General features: G+C 44.2%; 1 protein-coding gene across 1 annotated transcript in view; it reads right to left on the reverse strand.

Moving 5' to 3' along the window:
• PAG1 (phosphoprotein membrane anchor with glycosphingolipid microdomains 1) overlaps positions 1-24422 on the reverse strand; it is a 107429-nt gene extending 83007 nt beyond the window's left edge. Inside the window, exon 1 of the mRNA XM_058042210.1 lies at positions 24188-24422. The gene's annotated coding sequence lies outside the window, so the exon portion shown is untranslated. The remainder of the gene's footprint in view (positions 1-24187) is intronic.
• Positions 24423-26301: the final 1879 nt, after the last annotated feature.

Raw genomic sequence — 26301 nt, forward strand, 5'->3', positions numbered from 1 at the left:
AATTTCATAGAACAAATCAGAATTAAAGGCTCCCCTAGGTAAAGTTAGGGTGGTTTATACTCGTGCAGTGACAATATCTTCAGAGAGATTTCTGTAACTGCTTGGGTTTGATATGTAGAAACTCACTGTTATTTAGTAAATTGTACTGGTTTTGTATTTAAAGAAAAAGCATCCAGGTCAGTGAAGAGATATTTACCAGAAGCAGAAAAAGGTAAAAGGATGCAAATTTTCCCTTTGAACCAGCCTTGGAGCACATACTTTTGTTTATGGGAAAACAGAGGGGCCATAGGGTGGCAATTTGTCCTGCAATGCCTATATAACAAAAATTACTAACTTTGCACTTTGTTTTTTCCCCATTGCTTACATGAAAAATTAACTAACTTGGTTTGTAAATTGACTTAGCTGGAGGAATGTTAAATGTCCTCCCTGGACATTAATTTCAGATTTAAAGGATCTCATACTGTTTACTTTGGAGGGGGCTAGCTCACTAGAGTATTTAAGAATGGTTTAAAGCAAAATTAAAGCAATAAATAAATTAAGCTCTGAAATAGTAATCTGTAAGATTAGAAAATATAATTAACACCAAAGTAAGGGGAAACAGATACAAAATAGACTCTCTCTGCAGGAATATGCCATTTCTTCTACACTGTTAATTTTCAGAAGAGACTCAAGTTACTAAAGCAGTTTAAGAAATCAGAGATACTGTCAGGCTATCTGCTTGTTCAGACCACAGAAGGATATATTGATTCAATTACTTGCTTTTGATGTAAATCCAAATTAAAATCAGTATAAGAAAACATTACAACTCAAATTTTATGCAAAAAGATTTTTTTTTCCTTTTTAGCAATAATTACCCAGTTGTTTTGCTCATTCATACCCATGTGCGTGTGTCCCACATCCCCCCACTGCACTAGTGTACTCAACTAAAAATAAAGCAGTGCATGCTCCTGGAGAACTGTTGCTTAGCTACATTCTCAATTATCACAATGCTGGCCTTACCCATTCAGTGACAAGGTCAAAGCAATTGTTTCTTTACTTTAATGATGAAGTATCCTTCCTGTTTATAAAAAATCTTATCTGTTTCCTACTTAGTAAAATATTGCACATTTCAGTCAATCATTGCTGGCAAGTCCCCCAGAGACACAGTGTGAAAACAAAACTGGTAGTGTTCATTTTTGCCCTTAACAGAGAGGGTTTTTTTTTTTCTCCCCAACCCCACGCTGAACATCAGCTACCTCACACTGACATACAGGCAACCAATTATACCAATATTTGTTTTCCTTCTCTGCTGTGTCCAGGCAAATATGGCAGAAATGCAGTAGATCTATACTGTATATTTATTCTCATCCTTCTCCCCCATCCAATAACAAGCATAAGTAAAGTGGCAATTTTTAATTAGCGCATACCTAGAGTCGGTGCTGTGGGAAAGCTAAAGAAAAGAAGGATTTTCCCCATCACTTGTAAACACAAGAACTTTTTTGATTTTTCTTTGCCTTTGAGGGCAGGTGTTCAGCTGCAGGGACTGCAATTCTCCCATGGCTAGTCCAGGCTGCTGAATATTTCATTGCCCCCGAGAAATGCAGCTGTAATCAACTCGCAAATAATGAAATGGGCAGCAATAATAGAGCAGAGGTAAAGTGCACCATTAGAAAGCATCAGTGCTTTGACTGCTGCTGCTGCAGTTGTGCTGTACCAATTTATCAGGTTATTTGAAAAAATAATAATGCTATCAACTATGAAACAAAAATTAATGTTATGCCAAAAAAAACCACCCAAACCCAACAAGTGTCTCAGGTGGCCAACATGAATAGCAAACAGAAAAAAAGTCAGAAAGCACGTCAAAAGGAGTCACATTCAAGACTGAAACTCTATTAGATGTATTAATCACATGCCAATTACACACAGCCACATTCAGGTACTAATAGAAAAGTTACTTAATTCAGGAAAAGCTTCATAAATATCAAAACAGCAAAAATAATTTGGAAGTAATAAATACGTTAATCTCAATCATATATTGCAGAATAACCCATCTGCTGGCTTAACTTCTTTGTAGCAGTATCTTGGGGTTTGGCATTCAGAATCTCCACCACCTCTCTAGGAAGCCTGTTCCAGCCTTTGACCACCCTCCTGGTAAAGAAATGCTTCCTATTTTCTAGTCTGATCCTCCCCTGACACAGCTTTGAACCATTTCCCATGCCCTCCATAACTGAATACCAGGTAGAAGAAACCACAACTCCTTTTCCACTGCCCCTGCTCAGGAAGCTGTAGGGAGCAGCGAGGTTGTCCCACAGCCTCCTTTTCTCCCAAACTAGACAAACCCCAAGTCCTTAGCTGCTCCTCACTGGACATTGAAAGCTGTATTTCAAGTGACTCTGTGATATGCAACTGTGGGGAAAAGCAGCTGAGAAGCAAGCAGAGGCTGAAGAATAAACACAGTGCTCCAGTCTTGCCCAAGTTGGAGGCAATTCACAGAAGTCTGTCTGTGCCTCTGTTAGTTAACTGCTGATAACCACCAGAATATGCTGAATGCTATTCCTAGAAGTTAAAGGGAGGTCTGGATGCAGGACTGTTGGCACGTTCACATACACCACATTGCAAAGAGAAGTCTTGACAGAAACATGAAGTTGCACAAACACCTGTGCAAGCAGAAATCTAACAGTAGTGGGAAATAGAAATTGCTGCATGCTTTGAGAAATAATCTCTCTGTGCAGAAAGATTTCAATTTGTGTCAGTCTAATCATATTTTACATGTAATTCACAGGAACTCAAGTAATCTAAACAGATTGTGAAAGAAGTCAAAGTGAAAAACACACCCTCTTCCTTCAGTTTCTTTGTACTTGTTATGTTCTCTACAAGGATATGCTGTATTTTTATTTCTTTCCTCACCAGCAATACATACAGGTTTAACACTGCCAGAGAAAATGTGGTGTACACATGTTCAGTGCAGTAGCAGGAAATGAGCTCTCTCTAACATCCCAGAAACACATCACCTGTCACTCTGAAAGAAAATGGTGTCTCAGGGTGATACTGAACTGGAGTAATTCCCATGCTTTGACAATTAAAGTACTCCTCCTAATGTTATCTTGCATTTACTGGAGAAGAGATCACAAAGATAGACCTTCCAGCCACACAGAGCCCCCAAAAATTCTCTTCAATGATCAGAAAGCTCAGACATAACTAACATTCCCTCATTCATATTCTCCTACACTCCCTCCTACAAATACCCAAAGATAAATTACTCAGACAAACTCCAATTTGGACTTTAAATGTCACAGGCAAATTTTATGTAGCTCATTTTTCCTTTCACTTTTTTCCCTGGGATGAAAGAATTATTATTAACTCCCTGGGGATCATGTCTTCACTCTTCTGTGAAAAAGCACATGATAGACAGAGACAGACCTTGAACAATATAAGGCTGGTAGAGCTGCTATACAAGTTTAGATATTTGAATTTTTAATAGATATTTCAACAGCTGTGTATTTTCTGTCATATCACAAATCCTCTTCCAGATATCAGCATCTGAGTCTAGCCCTTCTATAAAACAGTGAGACTATGCTGATACAGGCTGCTGTAATTTGTGAGGTGACTTTTTTTTAATTTATTTTTTATTTACATTTGTAGAACTAGTCTTAGAGGAAGGATGATTAGGAGATACACACAGACATGCAATTCTAGCATCAAGGGACTCACACACCATGCCCAACTCCTAAGAGGGGCACTCACTCACACTTCCAAAGCAGCAAGGCAGGCAGCAGCTACTGCTCATGTGCTGCCTCCTCCTTGGGCAACTCACTCTACTGGGAGCCTTGGAAAATTTGCAGCATCACATGAACTCTTTCCAAGACTCCCTATTTGCCAATATATTGTGAAAAGGACTTTCAAGACACTCAAACTGTGATTTTGTGATGATAACTAGAGGAGGTGAGGCTAGCAGTGGTGCTGCCTGTTACAGCTGTTGGCCACTTTCCCCTTTCTTGATAAATTTCAATTGTTAAAAAATGTGGCTTCATGCTAAATGAAGTTTTGGGTATCCCCACTAAAACAATGCATATGTTTCTGGGAAAAAAGCCAAAGAAAAGCACTTTTCACAAGTTAAAAGGTCTTTTTCTTTGAGAAGCTCAAGTATCTCTACTCTTTGAAGAAAGGACTTGACAAGACCCAGGAAAAAGCTTTATGTTAGAGAGATGCTTTTTACTGCCTTCTGAAATGAGATAGATGTACTCCTGTGAGAACAGGAACAAGAGTAAGGAATTTGGAGAAAAGTAAGGAAAAAGGGGGAAAACTGGGATTTAGAGGTGTTGGCAAGATGATGGATAAGAACAGGCAAGGCAGTTTGGCTGGAGAGTCTGGGAGAAAAGCAGGAAGAAAAGAGGGCATGGGAGCAAGGAGGAAAGATGGTGAGAGCCAGTCAATCTAGGCAAAATCCAAGGAGAAAAAAATGGGTGAAAAAGGAGAGTGAAATCAGGAGTAACTTGGATGAGAACAGGGTGAGCCGAGACCCATCCAACAGGCAGCTGGTACAAGGGGACACTGGCACTGGCTGGGCAGAGACAGGACACAGGGCTAAGGAGGCAGCAGCACAGACCTGGGAGCCTGCATGGGAGACTGGCAGCAATGGGGCATCAAGTGAATGGCAGGAAAGTAACAGAAGTCCTTTGGGACAAGAAGAAAAATGTACAACAGATTGTTAAGATGGGAACAGCAGCTGCAGGGAGAAATACACTTTGGAGAGAGGTAAGTGTGAGGAAAACATTCAAGAATAAGGCTTAGGAAAAGACAAGCAACGCAGAAGTAGAAAGGAAACAGGTATAAGTCAAAAGCAGGTCAGAAGAGACCATCTTTTGGCAGAACTAGACAAGAGCCTGTATCACAGAAGCATATTCCTCCCCAGAGCCAGGCCCATGACTGGGTGCAGCAATCCAGTCACAGTAACACATGCACTTTAGAGACAACCAGGCTAGAACATATTTTTTTTCTTACCTAATTTCTCATCTCTGCTGGCACCAATAGCACAAAGCAGTAGAGCAGTAAAATGAATAGACAATTACAGGCTAGTTCTTTAAAATGAAATGGTGACACTCTGTCCCTGTTGAGGACGTGACACCATTCTACCTGAGTTATGGATTTTGTTCAAACTGACTTATTTAAACATGCCAGTGGCTCAAGGGTCTGCCACAGGGCCATGACTGTCCTTGGAAAACCAGGCTGGCCTGCCCTGTGATCTCTCATACCCAGGGCCAGCAGGAGCTGTGGGGAGCCAGCTACAGCTCAGCCTTGAAGTGCCTCCAGCATAGCTAATGCTTTCCAAGGACTACCACAGGGCTGGGGAAAAAAATGGCCCTTAGCTTCTGCTAGACAAGACAGGGACACAGCTGGCAAACTGCATGAGATGGGTGGCAGGATCTTTTTAGTGCTTGTGATGGAAGGAGAAAAACACCCACCAAAGTAAACAAATGCCCCAAACTTGCCAGAAATACTGAGGTGCTGTTGTCACTACAGATCAGGGGTGTAGGGGGCTCCCTTGGAACCCCTCATCCAGGCACTATTCCTGCAGAAACCATGATGCAATGGATGGGGAGACAAGGAGTGCTGGGACACTTCCTCAGTTTCACTCTGGTGGGTCACACTCACTGTACACCCAGATCTGGTACTGGCCCACGGGTCTAAGTGTGCCCTTAATTATTACAACTGGTAGGCACACAACCACCCCCTTGTGCTGTAGTCTTTGTCCATTTTAATACACAGAACTGATGTGTAGAGCCCTGGAAAAAATGATGGTGACATTTATTTCTTTATTGGAAGAGCCTTGCCCCTTGCTCCTAACACTGACCAGTATAACACACCATTAACAGCAGTATCTAACTGATGGGGTTTTCAGAATAAATCAGGATAAGCTTACAAAAGCTTTCTCCCAGAATTTCCTCCCTTTCCTGCAGAGTACACATCAGCTCCACACACCATCATGTGATCTGGTTCACAGCTCCTGAGCAAACAGGCAAGGTTCCTGTCCTGTATCTCTAGAAACCTTTCTGTAGCAACATCCCAGTAAATTCCCACCACCTGGGGCTGCACAGCTTACTTCTGAAACAAAGACACCAACTTCAAAAAAGCCAGTGATTTTAGACATGCTTAATATTAACTGAGGATTAGATTGTTTCCTGCAGATTTAGAAATGCTGTTGCTGCCTCTTATACTATTTACTGTTATTTTTTCTTTTGCCCAAAGGTTATCTGCTACCACAGACTGCTCCTTTGCTTACACACTCCCAATTCAGTGGTAATAAATATGAAAGACTAAAGGTCTCGATGTTCTTCTGTAATAATCCACCATACTGACTGAAACTTAGAAGAAAATACTGGATAGAATTCTCTTCATCCCAGAGGGATTCACGTGCTGCAAATCATTCCTTTAAAAGTCAGATACAGCAAGAGGCAACTAATAGAGCAGCTGGTGGCAAAACACCCAATGTGCTCCCTTCCCCATCAGTCTAGACCCAGCTGCAAGGCACCAAGGGTATGTGATATATTTAAGAATAGTGGCCACACACAGTTTTCTTTCCTGTGCTCCTGAAGGCCCAGCACAGAGCAATGCTGAGCTGCCTGTGGAACAGCCAGCACAGCAGATCACTGTCACATGCTGGGATCTTAGCAGACTTGCCTTTAATCAGGCAGCACAGGCCAGAGCCAGTGGAAAAAGGCACCAGTAAGAAAACACCCTGCATCTCAGGCCCAGAGATGCAGCAAGCTCTCCCTGGCTTCAGGGAATCCATGGACAAGGCTGCAGAGGTAGCAATTTAAAACAGCAAAATGGGACCGTAAGAGCATTTACCTTTTATCTAAACATGATTCATGAGGCTGCCCCGCAAAGTGACAGACAACAACAAAGCAGTTCATCTACTATTGATAACCCAGCATTCCTAAGCCATCAATAGCCATTTGAGTACTCCCAAAGTAAATTTAGCTTCATCTTCATTACTTTCTGTATTGAAAGACTGAGGACATATTCATGGATGTTTACACAATGGCAGGAGAGCACAGTATGGTATGTTTTATTACACTGCCATAGCAGCATCTCGTTCAGACACTGCTAGCATATAATTTCTGTCTCTCTCAAAGCTGGAAGGCAATCATTAGCATGTTGAATCTGGCAAGTTCCTATTATCTATCTGGTAATTACAGAAAGATGGAGAAGCCTTCAAAAAATACCCTCCAACTTCTGCATTTACCACACACCTGATCAAAATACTATCCCCATTACCTAAATTAACAGACACTTCCCATAAACCATTATTCAGAACACATTAACACTAGCATAAAAATCATGATAAAGCATGAAAAATACAGACTATTAATTTATCCTCCCAACTTCAAAAATATAAAACTATGCAATGACAACTGAATGCAGGAAAACATCTTACTGAAGGTGATGACAAGCTAGGCTACCTGGTCACTTGTCAGGCATTATGAACACTACAGAACAGCTCTAGGTTTCCAAAGCATGTATACCATTACTCAATGCTGTGCACACTGTGGCAGTGAAAATATGCTAAATACACACTCACAGATAATCCCATCCTCAAGAGACTGCTGTAGAAAAGGGCAGAAGGATGAGAGACAAGGCAGTGGGTGAGGCCATACATATGCATACATATACAAAGTAATTGGGAAGTGCTGTGTCTCATTATCTCAGTTATTCATGGCGCAGGCAGAGGGGAAAGAGGGGTGCCAGGAAGAATACAGAAGCTGGGACAAGATTGGTACAGAAGGAGCTGGAAGAACAGAAAGGAATCAAAGCAAGGAAAGTGAGGCAAGGGAAACAAGACCGTGAGGCCATGAATGGAGTCAGCCAAAACCAGTGATTAGGGGTAGAAAACACCAAACAAATGGGGGGACAGTGTGCACGGGTTGCAGAGGACTGCAGGAACAATCTGTGAGATGCTTTGGTAGTTTTATTCTCAGGCAGAGGCTTGACACAGTCTGGCACCTCAGAGGCTGCAGCAGGCCCACGTCACAGCCTGAATGACACCAACTAAAGCAGCAGAGCTCTTTATCTCTGTGGCTTATGCACCATTCCAATCACACTGCTTGTCCCGGCCCTGGGCAGGCTGTCCCCACAGGGCAGGGCAGGGGGGGCAGCTTCCTGGCTCAGGACCAGCACAGATAACCAGGGTGTCCCCAGGGAGCCCCCCAGCTCTTGTCCCAGCCCCTGCCTGAGCTGCAGCATGACCAACCCCCATCCCAAGCCTTGCTTCTTGTTTTTTGCAAAGAAGCCTCATGATCAGGAAAGGCTTCGAAGGCTGCAGCAAAAGTGTGTCAGTACATGCAATTCCCAAAACTACATCAACAAACAAATAGATTCAATTACTAAGATAGACACTGACCCAATTCAAGGGGATTGGTACATCCATTACAAGAAGATGCTGGAGCTGCAGCCTGATCACATTTACATGAAGAAATCACTTTATGCAAATCTCTCATCCACGGGTGAAGGCTGTACAGGAGAGGAGAAACAGCACTCTACAGAGATTCAGGATGCATGGCAGATAGGCAATTTAAGGTAAATCACACAGTTCAGTTATACAAGACATATAACCTGGGAAAAAGTGTGTGGCTTCAAAGTCATAAATTATTTACAAATAATACAGCCTTCTTATGAAATATCCAGAAGGCCAAGCACCTATTTTTCACATTATTTTTCTGCACTTCCACAAATCACAGAGAGACTGAAGATGAATATCTTACCAAGAATGAGCTAGGTTTGGGGGAGGATGGACTTGGAGTGTGGAGTTAGTCAGGGGCTTGCAGGCAGGACAACAAGAACTGAAGGCAGCAGGGCTGTTGTGCTCACCTGCCTGGAAGGGAAGCATCAGAAGTCAAAAGGAGGGAGCATGAGTGGGCTGAGGAAAAGAATTGTCCACCTGGTTACCCACAGCCTCCCAGGACTGCCACTGCCAGCCTGCTCAAAATCACCACCTAATCAAATATTTCAGGGTTTTGAAAATGCAATCAATTCCTCATATTCACAAATCACAGCTGCAGCATCCACATGTGTGCTGTGTTTTCTGCCAGCAGTGATGCCTCTTCAGAGCATTGGCCTTGCTCTGTACAACACATGGCCACACCTCTGTATTCAATTTTCAGTTCTCCAGCTTTCTTCAGCACTTCTGTTGTGAGACCTCAGCAGTTTGACACCTTCTCATCTTTGTTACTCAACACAACACCTGCCCAAATTCTCCTGCAATGACCAATTCAAGTGAGTTATTTTTTCTGATGTCCTGCCTGGTGACCCTGCTTGCCTTCCTTACAGGTATCAGCCTTTTCATAGATATATACACAGTTCATAATTTTCTTTTATGTTGCAAACTCTTTACTCTTCAAAGTCTTTTTCAGATCTTCATGCTCAGCTTGCATCCAATTCAACACAGTCTGGCTGGGGTTTTTTTGTTGGAATCATTAGGGGCAGATACCCATCTGCTCGAGGATATTTCTGTAGTCTGAGTAACTCCTAACATTTGTGCTTTCAGCAGACCACTGCTTCTGCTTGCTTACATACACATGCCTTAAGTGACTTTTACAATGTGTTTAAGCAGCTTCCCATGCTGAGCCTGAGGATACTGATTCTCTCTCTTCTGACTTTCTCCTGTTTACAACTGATCTGCTGTTACTTGTGCCTGGGACAAGTACTTCAGCGTATAAAAAGCCCTTGAGGTTAAAAGATACATTTTTACACACTAATTCAGAAATTTTCTGAAACTCTTCAAAGTCTTGAAGTGCATTTTCTTTGTATTAGAGGTTTGCCTAAATGCAACAGCAGTGTTATTCTTGAGTTCACTGCTTGAGTCACATGTGCAGCCGCATAAAGCAAATAAAACATACAATGAAAAATAAACCAATTTATTTTCTTACTAGCTACAGATATTAGCATGTCTTACTTGTATCAATTGGTTTCAATTAAAAGACACAAATACCAAAATATTTATTCTCAGCTTTAGGACTGCAGCATCTTTACATGACCAAAACTAAAAACAAATGTACCTCTTGTATAATAAAGAGCAAATGTAGCACCAAGTGTCACCTCATCGATGCAGTTATCTCTCTGCACCATGGGTTCATATATATAATCCCCCAAAGCCACCACAGGGCATAAAATGCAAATTAAAAAGTGACATGAAATCCACATTTTCAGTTATCATGGAAATCTACTCAGTAGCTATTGCTCATATACACCTATGCCTGTCAACATTTGCAACCTTGTGGTTAACAAAAAAGTCTGTGTCTGAACATTCCTACGTATTTTTAAATCAACTAAAATACTGTATGAACTCCAATCCTCCCAAGCATTTTTGTTACCATATGACACACTTAGGTACCAAAGCCAAAGAACAAAATTTCCTTTCTGGAGGAAAGGATATTTCTCTTGGCTAAACTTGTTCCTACCTAAGTTTACATCCACTTCCTAGGTTCAGATATAAAAAGAAGTTGTCACCCATTTGCAGCTCACTGAGATCTCAGCCACTCTGTCACTCGTGGAGCTGCTTCTCTTTTGAAGTCTTTGCTATTGCAAGTATATTCAAATCCTAAATAGTACATAAGCTCTTGAGAATGCCTTTAATTGAGGAAGACCTATGTAAAGGCTGGGATTTCATGCTATCCTAAAATAGTAAGACTCCTTCTCCTTTGGGAGAACCACACAACTTATGATAAGACTGCTCCTCTTTTGCCTCAAAAAACTATCCCTGAGCTGGAAAGGCCACCAGTCTCCAAGGATTGCATTAGGGCAATAATATTTGCACTGAGAAGGCAGCACGTGTATGTCTAAGATCAGCCTTTCAGCAAATTTTAAAAACCATGAATACAAAGTAAATTTATATGCAAAATACTTCAGTCCCAGTTTTTCAGAATCAGGAGATAAAGACAATTTGAACATCAACAGTCCAAGGGTAACACCACAGTTGCTATCCTGTTAACAAAGATTAAAGCTATGCCTGTAATTAATATGAAATCAGTTTGCAAGGCCAGGAGAGGAGGCTGAGGTCGCTGATAAGAGCTCCATTCCTCCCCTATGCATCAAAAGCAGCACATTTGGTGGGTTCATTTCCAGGGGTGTCAACTCACCGGGAGGAGGGAACAAGCAGTGGCACACCCAACCACTGTGGTTTACAGAAGGCTTGTGTTGATAAAAGTCTCCTGCCTTGAGTCCTGGGTAGGACACTGCTAAGGGCCTATTAATGACAGCTAACCTCAGCATCTCATCTGCTATGCTGTGGAGGCACACAGGACATGATGCCAGCTACAAATTGCTTGGAAACAGTTAGTAAGCAATAGGCTTTAAAGGAAAGGACATACTTCAAAAAAGCAAGACAAGGGGTTTGCACAATAAGCATTATTTGTCCAACATTTACAGGCTCAAGCGTCTGCAAAGAATGAGATTTCCCTTATTTTTCACCTGCATATTCAAAACAGTGATAAGTAACTGCTCTTTTGCACGCATCCTGCAGGAACAGGAGACAGCAGATACTGCTCCTCTGCTTTACAATCCAGGGAACATGGAAAAGATTTTATATTTTAAAAACGAAAGGCGAAGAAGTGGGAGCAAACTGAGAAGTGTTTCGCTATCCTTTTTTCAGTGAGAGTGGAGAACCTTTTTCAAATTTTTAAAAAACAAACAAGAGAACTGTTATTTTAGAATAGGCTCTCTTAAAAAACCTGTGCCTTCAAAGGAGGTATGGAGGTAGTCCCTACCACCCACCCAGCCCAGCTGCTAAAGAGTGCAGTTGGTGCTGCCACAGAATCACAGTGATACGGGAAGGGACCTTTGGAGGTAACTTGATCCAACATCCCTGCTCAACCAGGGCCTCCCAGAGCTGGTTGCCCAGGACTGTGTCCAGGTGGGTCTTGAATACCTCCAAGGATGCAGACACCACAGCCTCCCAGTAAAACCTGTGCCAGTACTCAGCCACCTGCACAGTCAGAAAAAGCATTTATAGAAGGAGCCTCCTGTGTTTCTGGTTTTACCCATTGCCCCTGTCTTGTCACTGGGCATCACTGAAAACAGCCTGGCTCTGTCCTGTTAGTGTCCACCCTTCAGGTATTTCTACAAATTGACAACATTCTCCCCTGACCCTTCTCCAGGCTGAACAGTCCCAGTTCCCTCAGCCTCTTCTCATATGAGAGATCTCCAGTCACGTAATCATCTTCATGGCCCTTTGTGGGACTCCCACCAATATGTGCATTTCTCTTTGGTACTGGGGATCTCAGAACTGGTGTGGTCTCACAAGTGCCTAGAAGAGGGGAAGGATCACCTCCCTCCACTAGCTGTCAAGATTTTGTCTAATGCAGCCCAGGACACACTTTATCTTTGCCACAAGGGCTCATCTGCTGGCTCACGTTCTACTTGGTATCCACCAGAAGCCTGCAGCTTTTCTGCCTTCTGAACAGTCATCCCCCTGCACATATCGGAGCCTGGGGGTGCTCCTCCCCTGCTCCCAGCACCACCACTCAGGAGCTCAGCTGTGGATGTGGGATAAGTCCAAGCTCCTCTGTGTGCAGCAGAGCAGAAGGCGCCATGCCCTGGAGGCAGCACTGCTCAGCAGGGCCCAGGCACGGCAGGAAGGCCGGCTCTGGTCAGGGCCTGTGATCCTCGGTCCTGGTGCGCCCCAGCAGGGCCCACCCTACAGCCTGCACTGTGTCAGCATCTCCTCATTCACAGCTCCAGGGGCACAGAATTGCCAGGCTGTGCTTCTGGAAGTTAACCCTTTCCTGTACCAAACACCATCACTCCCAGAGCTGAGGGACTGTGGGATCTCAGCACCTCAGGACTGATGTGCAGAGTGACCGAGACCACCCTTGGGGGGCTTGGGAGTCCTGGAATGTTGCCGGAAGTGTCTGGTGGCTGGACTTTGATCCTACATGGGAGACGACACCTGTATGAGGATGGGAGGATTTCACTGGGGTGAATGGTGAAGGGATAGCTTAATTATAGTGTGAAACACAGGGTTTAAGATTTCTGTACAGGGGGGTCTAAAGAAGTAAGATGGAGGAATTGGGGCGTGTCCTGTCCTTCTTCTTCTTGGCCTCCATCTTCTGTGATGATGTTGGCACTTTGGGATTGGTTATTACTAAAAGTGCACTGGTTAATAAGGATAAAAGGTATTGGGGAAAAATGATTAATATTGTATACGCAGTTTTGGGTATAAAGATAAGTGACCGCCCCAGGGGCTCTCAGTGTGCTCATGGCTGGCGTGCTGTGCAGACCTCTGTCGGGCCAAGAGAAAATCTTTTAGATAAACAATTAATAAACACCGAGACCGAGAAAAAACCTGAAGCCTCTTCTCGTCCTTTGAAGTGCGGGCTGTCCAAGGCCACCCCGGGCCTTTCCAGATCACCTAAACAGCCGAGAAACCGACAAGGGACAACAATCCTTTGGAGAAGATCAAGCAGGAGGGTGAGAAAATACAAGTTTAAGTTTCAGCCCCAGCATTTTTCTTGTGCTAAACTGAAACACCAGATACAGGAAAGAAGAGAAAGCAGCATTCCTCTTCTCCCTGACACCAAAACCTCACTCTTTACCATACAACTGACTTTTTTTTTTTTTTTTTTTTTTTTTTTTGCAAGAGCTTGCTCCCCTCTGCATGCAGTCAGGCTGGTGCAGACACACACCACAGTTACTGGAGTGTAAATAGAACCAGGTAGCCAGCTGCTGAAAAGGTATCAATGTCACAGCTCTTGTCCTGAGCATTTACCCACAGCAATCTTCACACTTATTTTTTCTGAATTCAGTCTTTTTAAGTGCCAGCTGCTGATGAACCGCAGGGAGCATAATTTTTATTAAATGATGAACACTAAAACATTAGCATTATACTTCATAAAATCAATTTCCTCTTGCCTATGGACAGATAGCTAAAGCCCAGAAATTCCCAAGGGTTCTCTGTGTGCACTTTTTTGGTTAGTTTTGGGGGTTTGGATTTTGTTTTTTTCATTGGTCGGTTGGTTGGTTGTGGTTTTTCTCTCATTTCTCTAGAATCTAATGAAGGAAAGCCTTTGGTGTTTAAAGTGGTTGACTGTTTTTAAGCACCAGTGTAATTAATTATACAAGCTAATACTTAACATAGGAAATACAATGGCTCTGTGGAGTAAGGCACGTATCATGCTGGCTGGAACATGGAAACTGCCAAGACTTTGAAATTCTGCTTCTCAGGGAATCACACCACTGCAATGTATAATTTCTGCCTAGCTCAGAAAACCAAAGGAAAACAAGTTTTCTTGTTTACTGTGTTTCTTGAATAAAACATTCACTGCTGATTAAAACTAACAACTTGTGCTAATTTCACCACTGTCCAAGAACTAATATTTCAGTAATTCCCACAGCTGGGAGAAGCAAAAAATGACAAAAATCAACCAAGGGTTTCCAGCTTCCCAGACTGCCAACCTGAGGTCCAAACCTCCAGGGCTTTGATGTCCCAGGGTAGCTACGACCAGCTCCTGGGGCCATCCCTACAGGAATTTGGAAGTTCCATCACCCATTTCACAGCCTGGGCTTCTTTCTCCAGACCAGATTTAATGTGCCTGTTGAGAACCAGCAATCATGTTCTTGTACATGCTGTGCCTGAGTGCTGAGTAAACATGAAACACAGAAATGCTGAGTTATTTGCTGCCTGCCTGCTTTGCCAAGTAAATAATATAGCTATGTATGCCTCATATTAATGGCTTCCTGTTTTGGTGGGAAACCAATCCTTTGCTTCTGGTTTACTTTCCCCAGCTCTTCTTCAGGGCTGGTTTTAGCCAAACCTGCTGAGGAGAACGATAACAGGATCACCTGGAAAGCAGCATTCATTAAATCACCATAACCCCACACCAGACCCAGATATCACCACCTCCCCTATCATTCACCTGACTGTTAATGCTAATCAATTCCTAGTGTATTAGATTTCTAGGAATGAAATGGACTTGTCAAGCAACATTAAATATGCAGTCACAAGTGAGTAAGAGCTTCAGGACTCACTCAAACAAATTAAAATATACAATTGATATCAAAATGTAAATCAAAAGTATGAAATATAATTAATTTCTTTTTTTCAATTCTTGATGATTCATTCTTGCACTTCCTTCAATATAATCGATGGGAACAATTTAAAAGACTTGACAAACTGTCCAAGATACCCTGGAAAACCAAACTGTTGTACCTCTACATTAGCATAAAACCATTCCCCAATGAACTGTCAGATTTCATGTACTAAATTGCCAGGAATATTTTCTTCCAAATACAGTCATACTTATAAACACCAAAAGGTGACTAGATATTTGCATCCCTTTTGATTACCAAGGGCATAGTTAAGAAAACAGATAAAACAGAAGGGAAAGAAAATCATATTAGAAAAGTCCAAGTGCATTAGCAGATAATATCTGAATACACATTCAGTACAGGTGGTCCATAGGTAAGTGTTTACCTCAGGTCCCCATGCATGATGCCACATGCTGCTGCTCCCCTGAGTGATTAATTCACCCACAGAGAAATCTCTGTGACAAGTCCCTTCACAAGGCACGAAATGGAGGTCACTGTGCCAGCCAGCAAATGACACATTAAAAAGGGAGGGAAAAAGACAGGAAATGCTCTTTATGCTTTCCACTTCAGTACAAACATGTGGGATTTATTTCACTAATCCATGGCTGGCAGTGTCACGGCTATTTGGAGCTGCAGAGACAGAGAGAAATAACCAATTTTCAAATCCCCTCCAGCTACATGAAGGTAAGAAAGAAGAGCACATCTGCCCCCACAGAGCTGTTATTGCACTGCTGCCAACACCATCTCCTGAAAAGGCTGAGCTGTGGGAAGGGACAGCCCCTCCTGTAACTAGGGGAGTCAATTAAGATGGCCAAGATAGTTTCAAAATACACCTTTTTACAGGGTTCTCATTTGAAATTTATTTTGCTGGCTGATTACAACATTACATTCCTATATGTAAAGTGTGAAGGGAACTGCACAAGCGACTCTGCCTACACAAATATGAGCTTACTCAGACTATTTAAACATGAGGTCAAAATTTACCTTTCTGGTGGCAAAGCAGTATCCTTTCTTACCAAGTGTACTAAAAATCAGGCAATATTTGACAGCACATCAAAGTGTGAGACAGAATACAGACACATCCACTTTGGCCTTTCTGAATTTTCTTCTTCTTTTTCCTTAGGCAAGCAAATCTATAAAGCCTCTCATTTAATGTGTTAGATTAATAAATGATGAAGCTACAAACATGAGAGCCCCAACCTTCCATGGCGTGTGTTCAATTATTTTGCATTTTAAAAGAGTAAAGGAAAACTAATTTAATCTCTGTAATTGCCAAACTAAGTGACACAACCTTGCCCATTATAACAGATCAAAACAATACACGTACATTTACCAAGTTGTTGTGCAAACTAATTTTTTACTCTGTAATTTTTACTCTGAAATTTTTACTCTGAATAGCTTTGGTTTTTTTTGAAGCATTAGCTTCCATTTGTGGAAAAGTAACTACCAAATGTTGCAGTAGAGGCCATGGAGACTGTGCTATTCCACACATCTATGTTCGGGATCAGAGCTATCTTTAGGCTAACCTCTCTGACAGCATTTCAAAAGAAAGCGAAACTATATTTTGGAATGTGCTTGGTGAATTTTCCAAACTAAAGTAAGTCTGCAACCACAGGCATTCTAGTTTGCAGGCTCTGACAGTCTGAATGTTGGTCTATGCACTCTGCTAGAAGGAAAAGTAGCTGTTATTCATTGAAGGAACAAACTTCTGGAGACAGTGCAGTTTGTTGGGAAATCACCCACAACACCATCAGCAGCAAGTTCTTTACAACCTCTTCAGCTATGTCTTCCTGTCTCTCCCTCACACTCCAGTCTCCTAAACCACAGTGCCTGGGTGGCAGCCTGAGCAGTGCAGGTGTCAGAGCGTGGTGTAGGCACCAGTGCTCCTCTGCACCCCTTATGCCCAAAGCTGAACCCCTTTTCCATGCTCTTAACTCCTGCTCTCACTGGCATCCTCATTAACTCTCCCCCAGCCACAGCACAAGCCCTAGGGGCAAGCTTCAGGTTACCCTTCTCTGCCTTTTCCACTGGAAACCACCTTGCTTGGACATGAGGAACAGCCCAATATTGGCACCACCCTAGGTAAGCTCCCTCTGCAGCCCTGTCCCATGGCACCAGCCCCTTCACATCTGGAGAGAGCCCACCTGAGGCAGCTGAACACTTGCTTTGCCATTTTTCGTGGGCACACCCCAGCAGCGGCTCACAGCAGTGTGGCAACAAGCATATCCAGGGCTTTCTCTCCCTCAGTCACTTCTGAACCATGAGCCTCTAATCCCTTTGGCTTCAGCTGCAAAACTCCCATTGATTGATAATGGATTTTCCACTGATGTAGAATCGAGCACTTCGACTACACCACTACGAATTAACAGAAGAGAGCTCTGTTAATCCTTTATAAGCAAGCTTAATCTCGTGGTTTAGAGAAGGAGCAAAGGCTCTGTTCTTTCCAGTACCAGCTAGAATGTGATTACCATTTCAGAAAATCATTTTCATTTTCTTTGATTGATCCAATATTTCTTTGGAAGACATAAATCCAGACACCACCACAGATGCTTCTGCCAAGTAAAAAAGGAAGAGTTGAGCTATGAATCCTGAAGCTGAAAGCTGGGATCAGCACCCTAGGACTCTCAGTTAGTCCACAGAAAGTGCTGTCATCTAGAAACAGCAGTCTGACAAAGCCTTTACAGCATTCACCTTTCAATTAAAAAGAGTAACATCTGAAACCTCACATGAAAATGGCTTTAAGATTTGTCAGGGCTCTCTCTTAATGATGTGATTCGATCAGTTCCTGTACATTAGTAATAGTTAGGGCTATTAAATGCAAGCAAGTATTAGCACTTTTAAGGACCTACAGAATCTGGCTAATAACTCTGAAGCAATCAAGTCATCAAAAAGATGAACTGAACTTACATTAAAGACACTTTTTCCATTAAAACAAGATTTTGTTAGATCAACTCAGGCTTTAGGTCAGTGGACACAGAGTGGTTCTCTTTTTGCAGAAAAGGAAATTCATCACTACACATCAATGTCTGGTAAACAGGAACTCACTCTGGCTCCAATGAGAAAGCCCTGCTCACCAAGCCTTGTCCCATTTGCAGCAAACAGTCTGAGCAAGGATACTTACTTACGCCTTAGCAGTAAAATCATGAAAGATCAAGCCCAAATATTACAGCTATAACTAATGTCCTTACTTTGATGTCCTGTCCTGCAGCACACGAGATGCAAACATTTCATTGAGTCAGTAATTCAACGTACGCGCTGCTACTATGCTAGGATGCAAAGAAGTCTTAAAATACAGCAGCTTACCGGCTCTTCTAAAACACTGGAATGCCACCTATCTCCATAAAATGTTTATCTTTGTCAAGCATTTCACTGCCACTGTTCAGCTGGATGACCTTTGGCAGGAGCAGCAGAGGCTGACGTGCACCTTCATTAAAGCAGCGCCTCCTCCTTCCCCGCCTGCAAGAACAATGAGCGCGGGAGGGAAGAGGTGAGCAGTCCTCAGGGTAATGAAGAGATTTCGTTTCAGAGGGTTACCAATTATTTATGAGCAAATCCCCAGATGAACACATCCAAAGCTGAGCAGTTTTTAATACATTTCACTTCTGTACACACGGCCCAACACAACGAGATGCGAGATAAACTGGACTGGACTGATTATCCGAGGTGTCAAACAGTGAGTTCAGTCCGACATCAGTAAATCACCCTTATGTTTTTCAAAGTACAGTGGTCTTCTAGATTTAAATATCTTTCACAAAAGTCCTCTAAGACTCATAGAAATTATTCTCTATAATATTTCCCATCCATCAAGATCTCAGCAAAGAAAAATCTCATCCTGAAGAATTTCTGTAATTATGCTGATGCAGTTGTCTAAATAGTCTAATACTCAAATTCTAATATTGCCCAGCTGTGAATGGGATTTTACTCAACAATGGGACTAAATGGATCTGAAGTTTTCTTATTAAGAAAAGGTAAGACCTTTTTCTTATTAAGTAAAGGCCTTCTTCTCCAGAGCTGGGTTTAATCTTTTTTAAAACAAAGACTTCCTTCTAAAATAAAACTGTTTTACAACTGTGCTTTTTAAAGAGAAGATCTGAAAACTCGTCCTGTGATATGGGAAAGGCAAACATTACACACTCTTTACAAGCAAGGGCAGTGAAACCGAACAGTTGTATGTGCAGGAAATGCTCTTCACAAAAAGTCAGTAATCTGTTTACAAATGCTATCATTGGAAACAGTCATCCTGCAAGACTTGAAATGAAACCCAATCCACCGGCAGGCAGTGAATGCCCAGATCTGCAGAACCGTGCTTTGAGCTCCAGCTTCCCACAGCTTCCAGCCAACAGGATGCTGCCAAAGTCACCACCACCAGTGGTTCCTCTGTCCCACTTCAATGACTGTCTGTGGCTGTGTCCTGATGGCCCCAAGGCCACCTTTCACTCCCAGCTCAGGTGCTCTGAGCCAGGACCCCACCTGGGCACTCCAGGACGTGTCCTGCAGAGCAGCCCCAGAGCCGGGTTTGTGCCTGGCCAAGCAGTGGCCTGCCATGCCCAGGTGGCCCCAGGGGAAGGCAGCCACTCATCCTGAGCTTGGGGAGCTCTTGGTGCTGCCTGGAATGAGCACAGCCAAGGGGCAGCAGACAGCAGGCCCTGCAGGGTCCCTGCCTCTTGGAGCCATGTCTGAAAGCTGCCCTTCAAAGGGAAATGTCTGGGGAGACCCTCATCATGTAAATACATTTGAAACTCCACATGGAATGAGCGCTTCCTGCCTTTACTGCACAGCACCCCAGGAGAAGAGCTGGGTCTCTCACATTCCCACTGCCCTCTCCCCTTCAGGCCAGCACTCACCTCAATATCTGCACAGCCCCAGGGGCAAGCTCCCCTCCTGGCCTAGCCAGACTAAACTGCTCCGATATTGAGAAAATAAAAAATAAAAAGCCACTTAGAAATCCATTTTAGATTTGTTTGCATTACTTTAAAGGGTTTGCTATATATTTGGATGAAAGAAGCCCATTAAGTACATCTATATTTACTTCATTACAGTGTGGCTCTTGAAGTTAGATGAAAAGATTTACCCTGGCCACGTTTGTTTATTCATCAACATCAGCTAGATATATTTTCAAAGGCTCATCCTCATTGCATTTACATGAAAGCACACAGATTTTTTTTTTTTCCCAACAGTTGTAAGGCATTCTGAGAGGTATGAAAGGGCAAAAGAAACTTTAGTGAGAATTACAAAATCGAGGAACAGTAGATGCACAATTTCTGCTTATAAATGGAGGTGGAAACCCACTCTTTCCCACCTGGATTCATTCTTCCCACCCTGCAGATGTATCAACAGCAACAAGCTGCAGCTGGATGCTCAGTGCCCCTGACTCAAGCCCCCATAAAGGCACCTGGCACAAACACCACGAGGGAAGCATTAACCCCTCCTGAACCTCAAGACCTTAAGCAAACATAGTCCCCCCAAGTTTCTGAAGTTTTTCTCTGTGCTTTGACAAGAAAAATTAGGAGTTTTGTTCCCCCCAGGTGGCATTGAAGATGAGCTCTTCATTACTGCTAGCAAAGTATGAAGCAGAAGCACAGCCTATCAATGACTGAGGCCAACTGTACAAGTCCCATTATCTTGGACAGGAACCCAAACATAACTTTGTACTTGCATGCCTTTATTATCAAAACTTTATCCTTAATTTATTTAAATATTTAAATGACATTTATGGGCACTATCTTTCCTCATGAGTTTACACTTTCCCACGGAAGACTTCCAGAGTGATTAACAATGCTGATCTTTATCCTTCACACTGACTATTCATTCATCCTTTCTAAACGAATACTGCTTACATACGACCCAAGAGGGCTGTAACAAGGCAGTATTTATCTACCCTAATAATCTGCTGTGCCTGCTTTAATTAAAAATGGGTTATATCACATCCATGAAGCACAGGCACACCTCCTGTCACTCGTCATCCACCTCACAGCTGTGCTGGGCGCACCTTCTCAGAGCAAGCTGTGGAGGTCCCACCACCTGCAGCCTGCCCACCCCTGCCCAGGTAACTGAGGGAGCAGTGTTGCCAAAAAAACTGCTTCACCACACAAGAGAAGCAGAATGAAACTGCAGAGGGGTTTGCAGTTTGGGGCCTTGAAGGAGTCACTGAACACCTGCAGGCTGCCATTCACCCCAGTTCACAGGCAGGGCACCACTGCTGGCATGGCACATGGGGATTTTGGGAGGTGAGGGACCAGGGGAAGGAGTGACTGATGGAGAACCTCTGGCACAGCACAGCAATTCAGTGCATGAAGAGTGCCAGGATGGAGATGGGGGAGCAGCAACCAAGGACATCTCAACTACCTGCAGTAAATTGGCAGCCAAATCAGGATTCAGCTTCCTCATCTGTGTTGCAACTTTCACAGGTCCTCCATGGGCCCACATGACTGCATAGTGATTTCAAAATTTGGAGTTTACTTCTTGTAGTATTGCACAAATGAGTGTACACTGCTTGCCTTTCCATGTTTCACTCCATGCAAGCAGTATCTTATCATATGAACATTTACAAATGGACCATTTTCCCCTGGAAGAAACTTGAGCTTCTCCCCTCACCAGAACTTTTTTGGCATTATTATAGACAGTATAAGGCAGTAGCAGTACTGATGGCATCCCTGGGATGCTGGATGGGCAGCAAGCAGCCAGGGCAGCGTGCCTGCAAGCCACAGGCTGTGCAACCTGAGCCTCATCCAGCACCTCTCCCTGCTGGCTGCATGCAGGGCCATACCTTCAGCAAACCCTAAATCATGGGAGGGGCCACTCCCCATCTCAGCTTAGCAACCAGGGGATAAGGGTGAGGGGCAGCCCTCTGCTCCCCTTCACCCTACCTGGGCTCCCTCCCAGCCCCAGCACAACCACCACACTCTGGGACACCTGCCCTCCCCACTGCTGCTCCAGGGCTGAGCTACCCTCGCATCCTCTGCCTGAAACCTGCCCCATTCTCAACACCTGGAAGCAGAGGCATTGCTGTAGGGGTATGGGTAGTGTTATTTGAATGATTTATTGTTTTAATTGTCACATGATTTTGAGTCCTCTTGGTTTATTAATCTTATTCTTGCATTATATTTTACAGTTACAAACTCCATGGGTTTGGAACTACTTTGAAAAAGCTCCTCAGTTCTCTATCCCCATCCTTACTGCAAGTAAAATAACTGTCCTGTTCCAGCCATTGAACTCTGCAGCACTCCACCATGGGCATCAATGAGCTCATAAACTCATTTAACTCCTTTGTGTGTCAATGTCAGTGCCCCAAGAAAGAAAGTTCCTTAAACTAAATGCCACTGCACATCCAACAAGAAAAACTTGATGGCTTTTCTTGTGGACTCCTCAGAGCTCCCTAAAATATAAATTAACTCTCAGATCATCCTTGTTTAGGACTTGGAATCCAGTTGCCACTTTCTGATCAATAGAACTGTAATAGTAGAATAAATTCAGAACTAAAGTTATCTGGTAGTAGTCATTTGTACACAATACATGATCTAAAGCCACGTGCACTTCCAATTGCCTGGCAATGAGGCCTATGAGGAGCACAGTGCCTTAAAACACAATGGATTACCTGTTTCTTTTCCTCATTAAATGACATCTCATAAAAGGAACCAAACAAAAGATGGGTGAGCTTGATGACTGTCATGTCCCACAACTTTTACTCATTTGAGCAATGCGTTGCCTCCAGGTCCGGTTCTCATTTGGAAGTTGCAGATCCTAATTGCTGACCTGAATATTGATTTTATGTTAATAAAAATCTGTGTTGAAATGCTGGTTAAGTATAAAATTGCTCTAGTACTTCAGGCCTGCATGGTGTCACACATGCTGTACTATTTTCTTTTTCAATGAGTGCAAAAGACACTCACCCCTTACAGGAGATGCCCCACAGGCTGCAGAATTTGGCCTTTGTTAAATAAACTAAGACCTGAATAAATCACTTTTCCAATTAGGAGAGGCGCTTTTGCAATAACGAAGTTGTGCACCTGAAAAATTTTTAAGAATGTAAAATAAAACCCCGTGGAATTTGAAATGTCTTGTTCTGTATCACCTAAGAGAAACAAACACAACAACAAAGTACTTCCATTTACCTACTGGGTATCTTTAGCAGTGTTTGCTTCTACAAATTCTCTTAACAGACGCTGCTCCAATCATCATTTATCTGCAACACAGACAGACTTTGAGAGGAGTAAGGAGGATTTGCCTCTGGTTTCACACAGCGCGCTTGTTTTTTTGAAGTTTAATTTCATAAAATAAGAACTCTGGATAAAAGTTAATCAAGCACAGCTGCAAGGCTTCCTAGGCTGCTAGGACGGGGGGAAATATTTTCTGCCAAGATTTTTTCTTTGCTCTTCCTCTGTCTCACTCCTTTTCTGCATTTATTGCTTAATGGCTTAGTATTATTTCAAAGGCCGCTCCTTTCACAAATGTAATCAATTCATGCATTCAGCACCACACACGATACGTTACTCTCCTTATAACCAAATCTCTGAAGGATAGATGAGAATGAAAGGTTAAAGAGCTCTATCTTCAAAGTGCTATAGTTCAGACACCTATAAATCACTACGTTTGTTTATCTAGCTAATTGCCCCATTAGCGTCCGTAGCATCTCAAGCTGCACAACTTTCTGCTGTGCCCGTGGGTCAGTTTCTGTTTTCCCTCTCCGGAGCCCTGCGAGCCGCAAGCCCCGCGCAGCACTCGGCGTTGGGGACAATCTGCGCTCGCAGCTCTGCCGGAGGAGCAGCCCCGCTCGCCCCAGTCCTCCACGAGACTTTCCGAGCCCAGAGCAGATGCCACAGCGACACAAACCAGAGCCTGCCACTGCCTAATAGGATTGCAATGGAAATAGGGTTACGGGGCTGGCTGGCAGGAGCGGGGAGGCGCGGTAACCCCGCGCCGCGGAGATTGGCACAGCTGACCCGGCCGGGGCCGGGGCTGGGGCCGTGCCCCGCACCTGCGTCCGCTCCTGCCGCCCGCAGCTCCGCCCGTGCGCAGCGCCCGCAGCGCGGAGCGCAGGGACAGCCCCGCAGCGGCCCCGCAGCGACTGCATCAGCACCCCAAAACACGGACACGGACACGGCAACTTCGCGCACCGCCCCCAACTCACCGGGAGGCGCGGGCCCCGCGGAGCGGAGCGTCCCTGGATGCCGCCGCCTCCCGCGGAGCGCAGCCCGCAGCGGCGCGGCCACGGAGCCGAGGGAGGAGAGGCAGCAAGTTGCGGCGCGCCTCTCGTCTCTTCTTCTCTCCTCTCCTTTTCTCTCCCTGCCCGCCTCCTCCTCCTCCTCCCCCTCTCTCCCTCCCCCTCCTCCGCCCGGCGGGAGGGTCGGGGGAGGCGGCGGAGGGGCCGGAGCGCGGCCGCGGAGCGCGGCGCGGGCACTGCGCATGTCCCCGCGCCCGGCGGCGGAGCCAGGGAGGCGGCGGCGGCGCCGCGGGCCGGCAGCGAGCGCGGCACGGCTCGGGCACGGCTCGGCTCGGGCACGGCACGGCATGGGCACGGCTCGGCACGGCCCTGCGGAGGCTGCGGGGCACGGCACGGCACGGCACGGCCCTGCGGAGGCTGCGGGGCACGGCTCCCGCCGCACCGCCTCGCTCGCTGCCCACCTTGCGGCAGTGCCGCGGCCCCGGGGGCCTTGGCCGCCCCGAGCAGCGGGGAGCAGCTGCGGCCGGGCCGGCGCTGCGGCGGAGGATGCTGCGGCCGCCGCCCCGATTGCTGCACGGGGGCTGCGCGGCTGGAGGATGCTCCGGTGGCCGGCCTGGAAAGGAGGAAAAAAGGAGGAATTGAAGCATCCTGGGTTTTTTGTTTTTTTTTTTTTTTTTTTTTTTTTTTTGGTTGTTTTTTTGGTTTTTTTTGGTTTTTTTTTTTTTTTTTGTTTTTTTTTTTTTTTTTTCCTGGTTAAGTGAGCATGACTAAAGAAGACAGGTATTTTGGCAAAAGGAACCTCGGCGTAGTTACTGGTGGCTTTTTAGTGTTGTACCAAGGTCTTTAAGCAAAAGAAATAGTCGTATTTTTACATGATGTAGGGAAGCGCAAGGACTGCAAATGAAAAGCGCTGTAACAGCAAAGGCAGGAAAGGCTGCAGAAGCAAAATACTGAACTGAGATCTCTGGGGATTTTTTTTTAGGGAAATTGCACAATTACTACGAGTTTCCACCCATATGTAAGGAGTGACTTAACACCCAGTGAGCTCTTTCTTCCTGAGAATAAGTTTAAACCCCATATGCCATTCTGCAGTAGCAGTGCTGTCAGATGCATTCAAGGTTTGAGTCTAGATCTGCTCTTGGTATTTTCCAAGCAAGGATTTGCCTTTCCAGGAAAGTGCTGGTTTGTTGCTTAGTTGGTTGCTTGGGGGTTTTTTTGAAATCCAAAAACAGCAGTACCACCAGCATTTTCATTTTCACCTAATCTTTGGCAAGATTACAGCTCAATGTATTATCTCCATGTGTATCTATCCAATGAATCCTCAGAGCTGATCCTTTCCTCATCCCACCTTTCATGATTGCCAGCTGTTGGGTTCCTCTGTTGATTTGTTAACTTTTTTTTTTTTTTAATATTTTTAAACGTTCTTTGAGCTCTTTATTCAACAACTTCTGTCTGCACTGGGTGACATAGTCCACGATTAGCAGAGTCCAGTCCATCCCAGTTTGTCCACGTGGCCCCTGCCACAAAATGCGTATTATTCTAGCATGTAACCTGCCAGTTCCTGTAATATCCAGCTGATGGTTGCCATTTTACCAGTCTGGTGTTGCCTTTCTTCTCCGTTCTTGACATGCCACTATACTGGCACTGTAGCTGACCTAATGATGTTTTTCTCAGACTTTGTTTTCTCTGGTTTCTTTTACCTGCAGTTCTTGCCGAAAGTTCCCACCAAATCATTTAGTTAGAATAAAGAAGACTTTGTGAAACCCCTGACATCTGTATCCACATCCCACATGGTGAGTCTGCAATGAACCCAACTACCCCAGAGACTCTTTCACCTCCCACTGGTTTTGTAGTCAGTGAAGATTTGCACATGTGGAGTTTTGAATCAGCACTTTTGTTCCATCTCTGCATTCCTTCATTCTTGACCAGTGATTCTCCTGCTCTACTCAAGCCTTGTTGATGTCCTATAGAGAGTGCTAGGCTGTCATTGCCATTTGGTGCCTCTGTAGTGTTTTCAGTTTAAAGTATGAGTTGTGAAATTGTGATTTGTAGGAAATTTTGGAGGCCAGCAGTAGGCTGTA

Source organism: Melospiza georgiana, chromosome 1 (assembly GCF_028018845.1).
Source record: "Melospiza georgiana isolate bMelGeo1 chromosome 1, bMelGeo1.pri, whole genome shotgun sequence".
Lineage (NCBI taxonomy): Eukaryota > Metazoa > Chordata > Aves > Passeriformes > Passerellidae > Melospiza > Melospiza georgiana.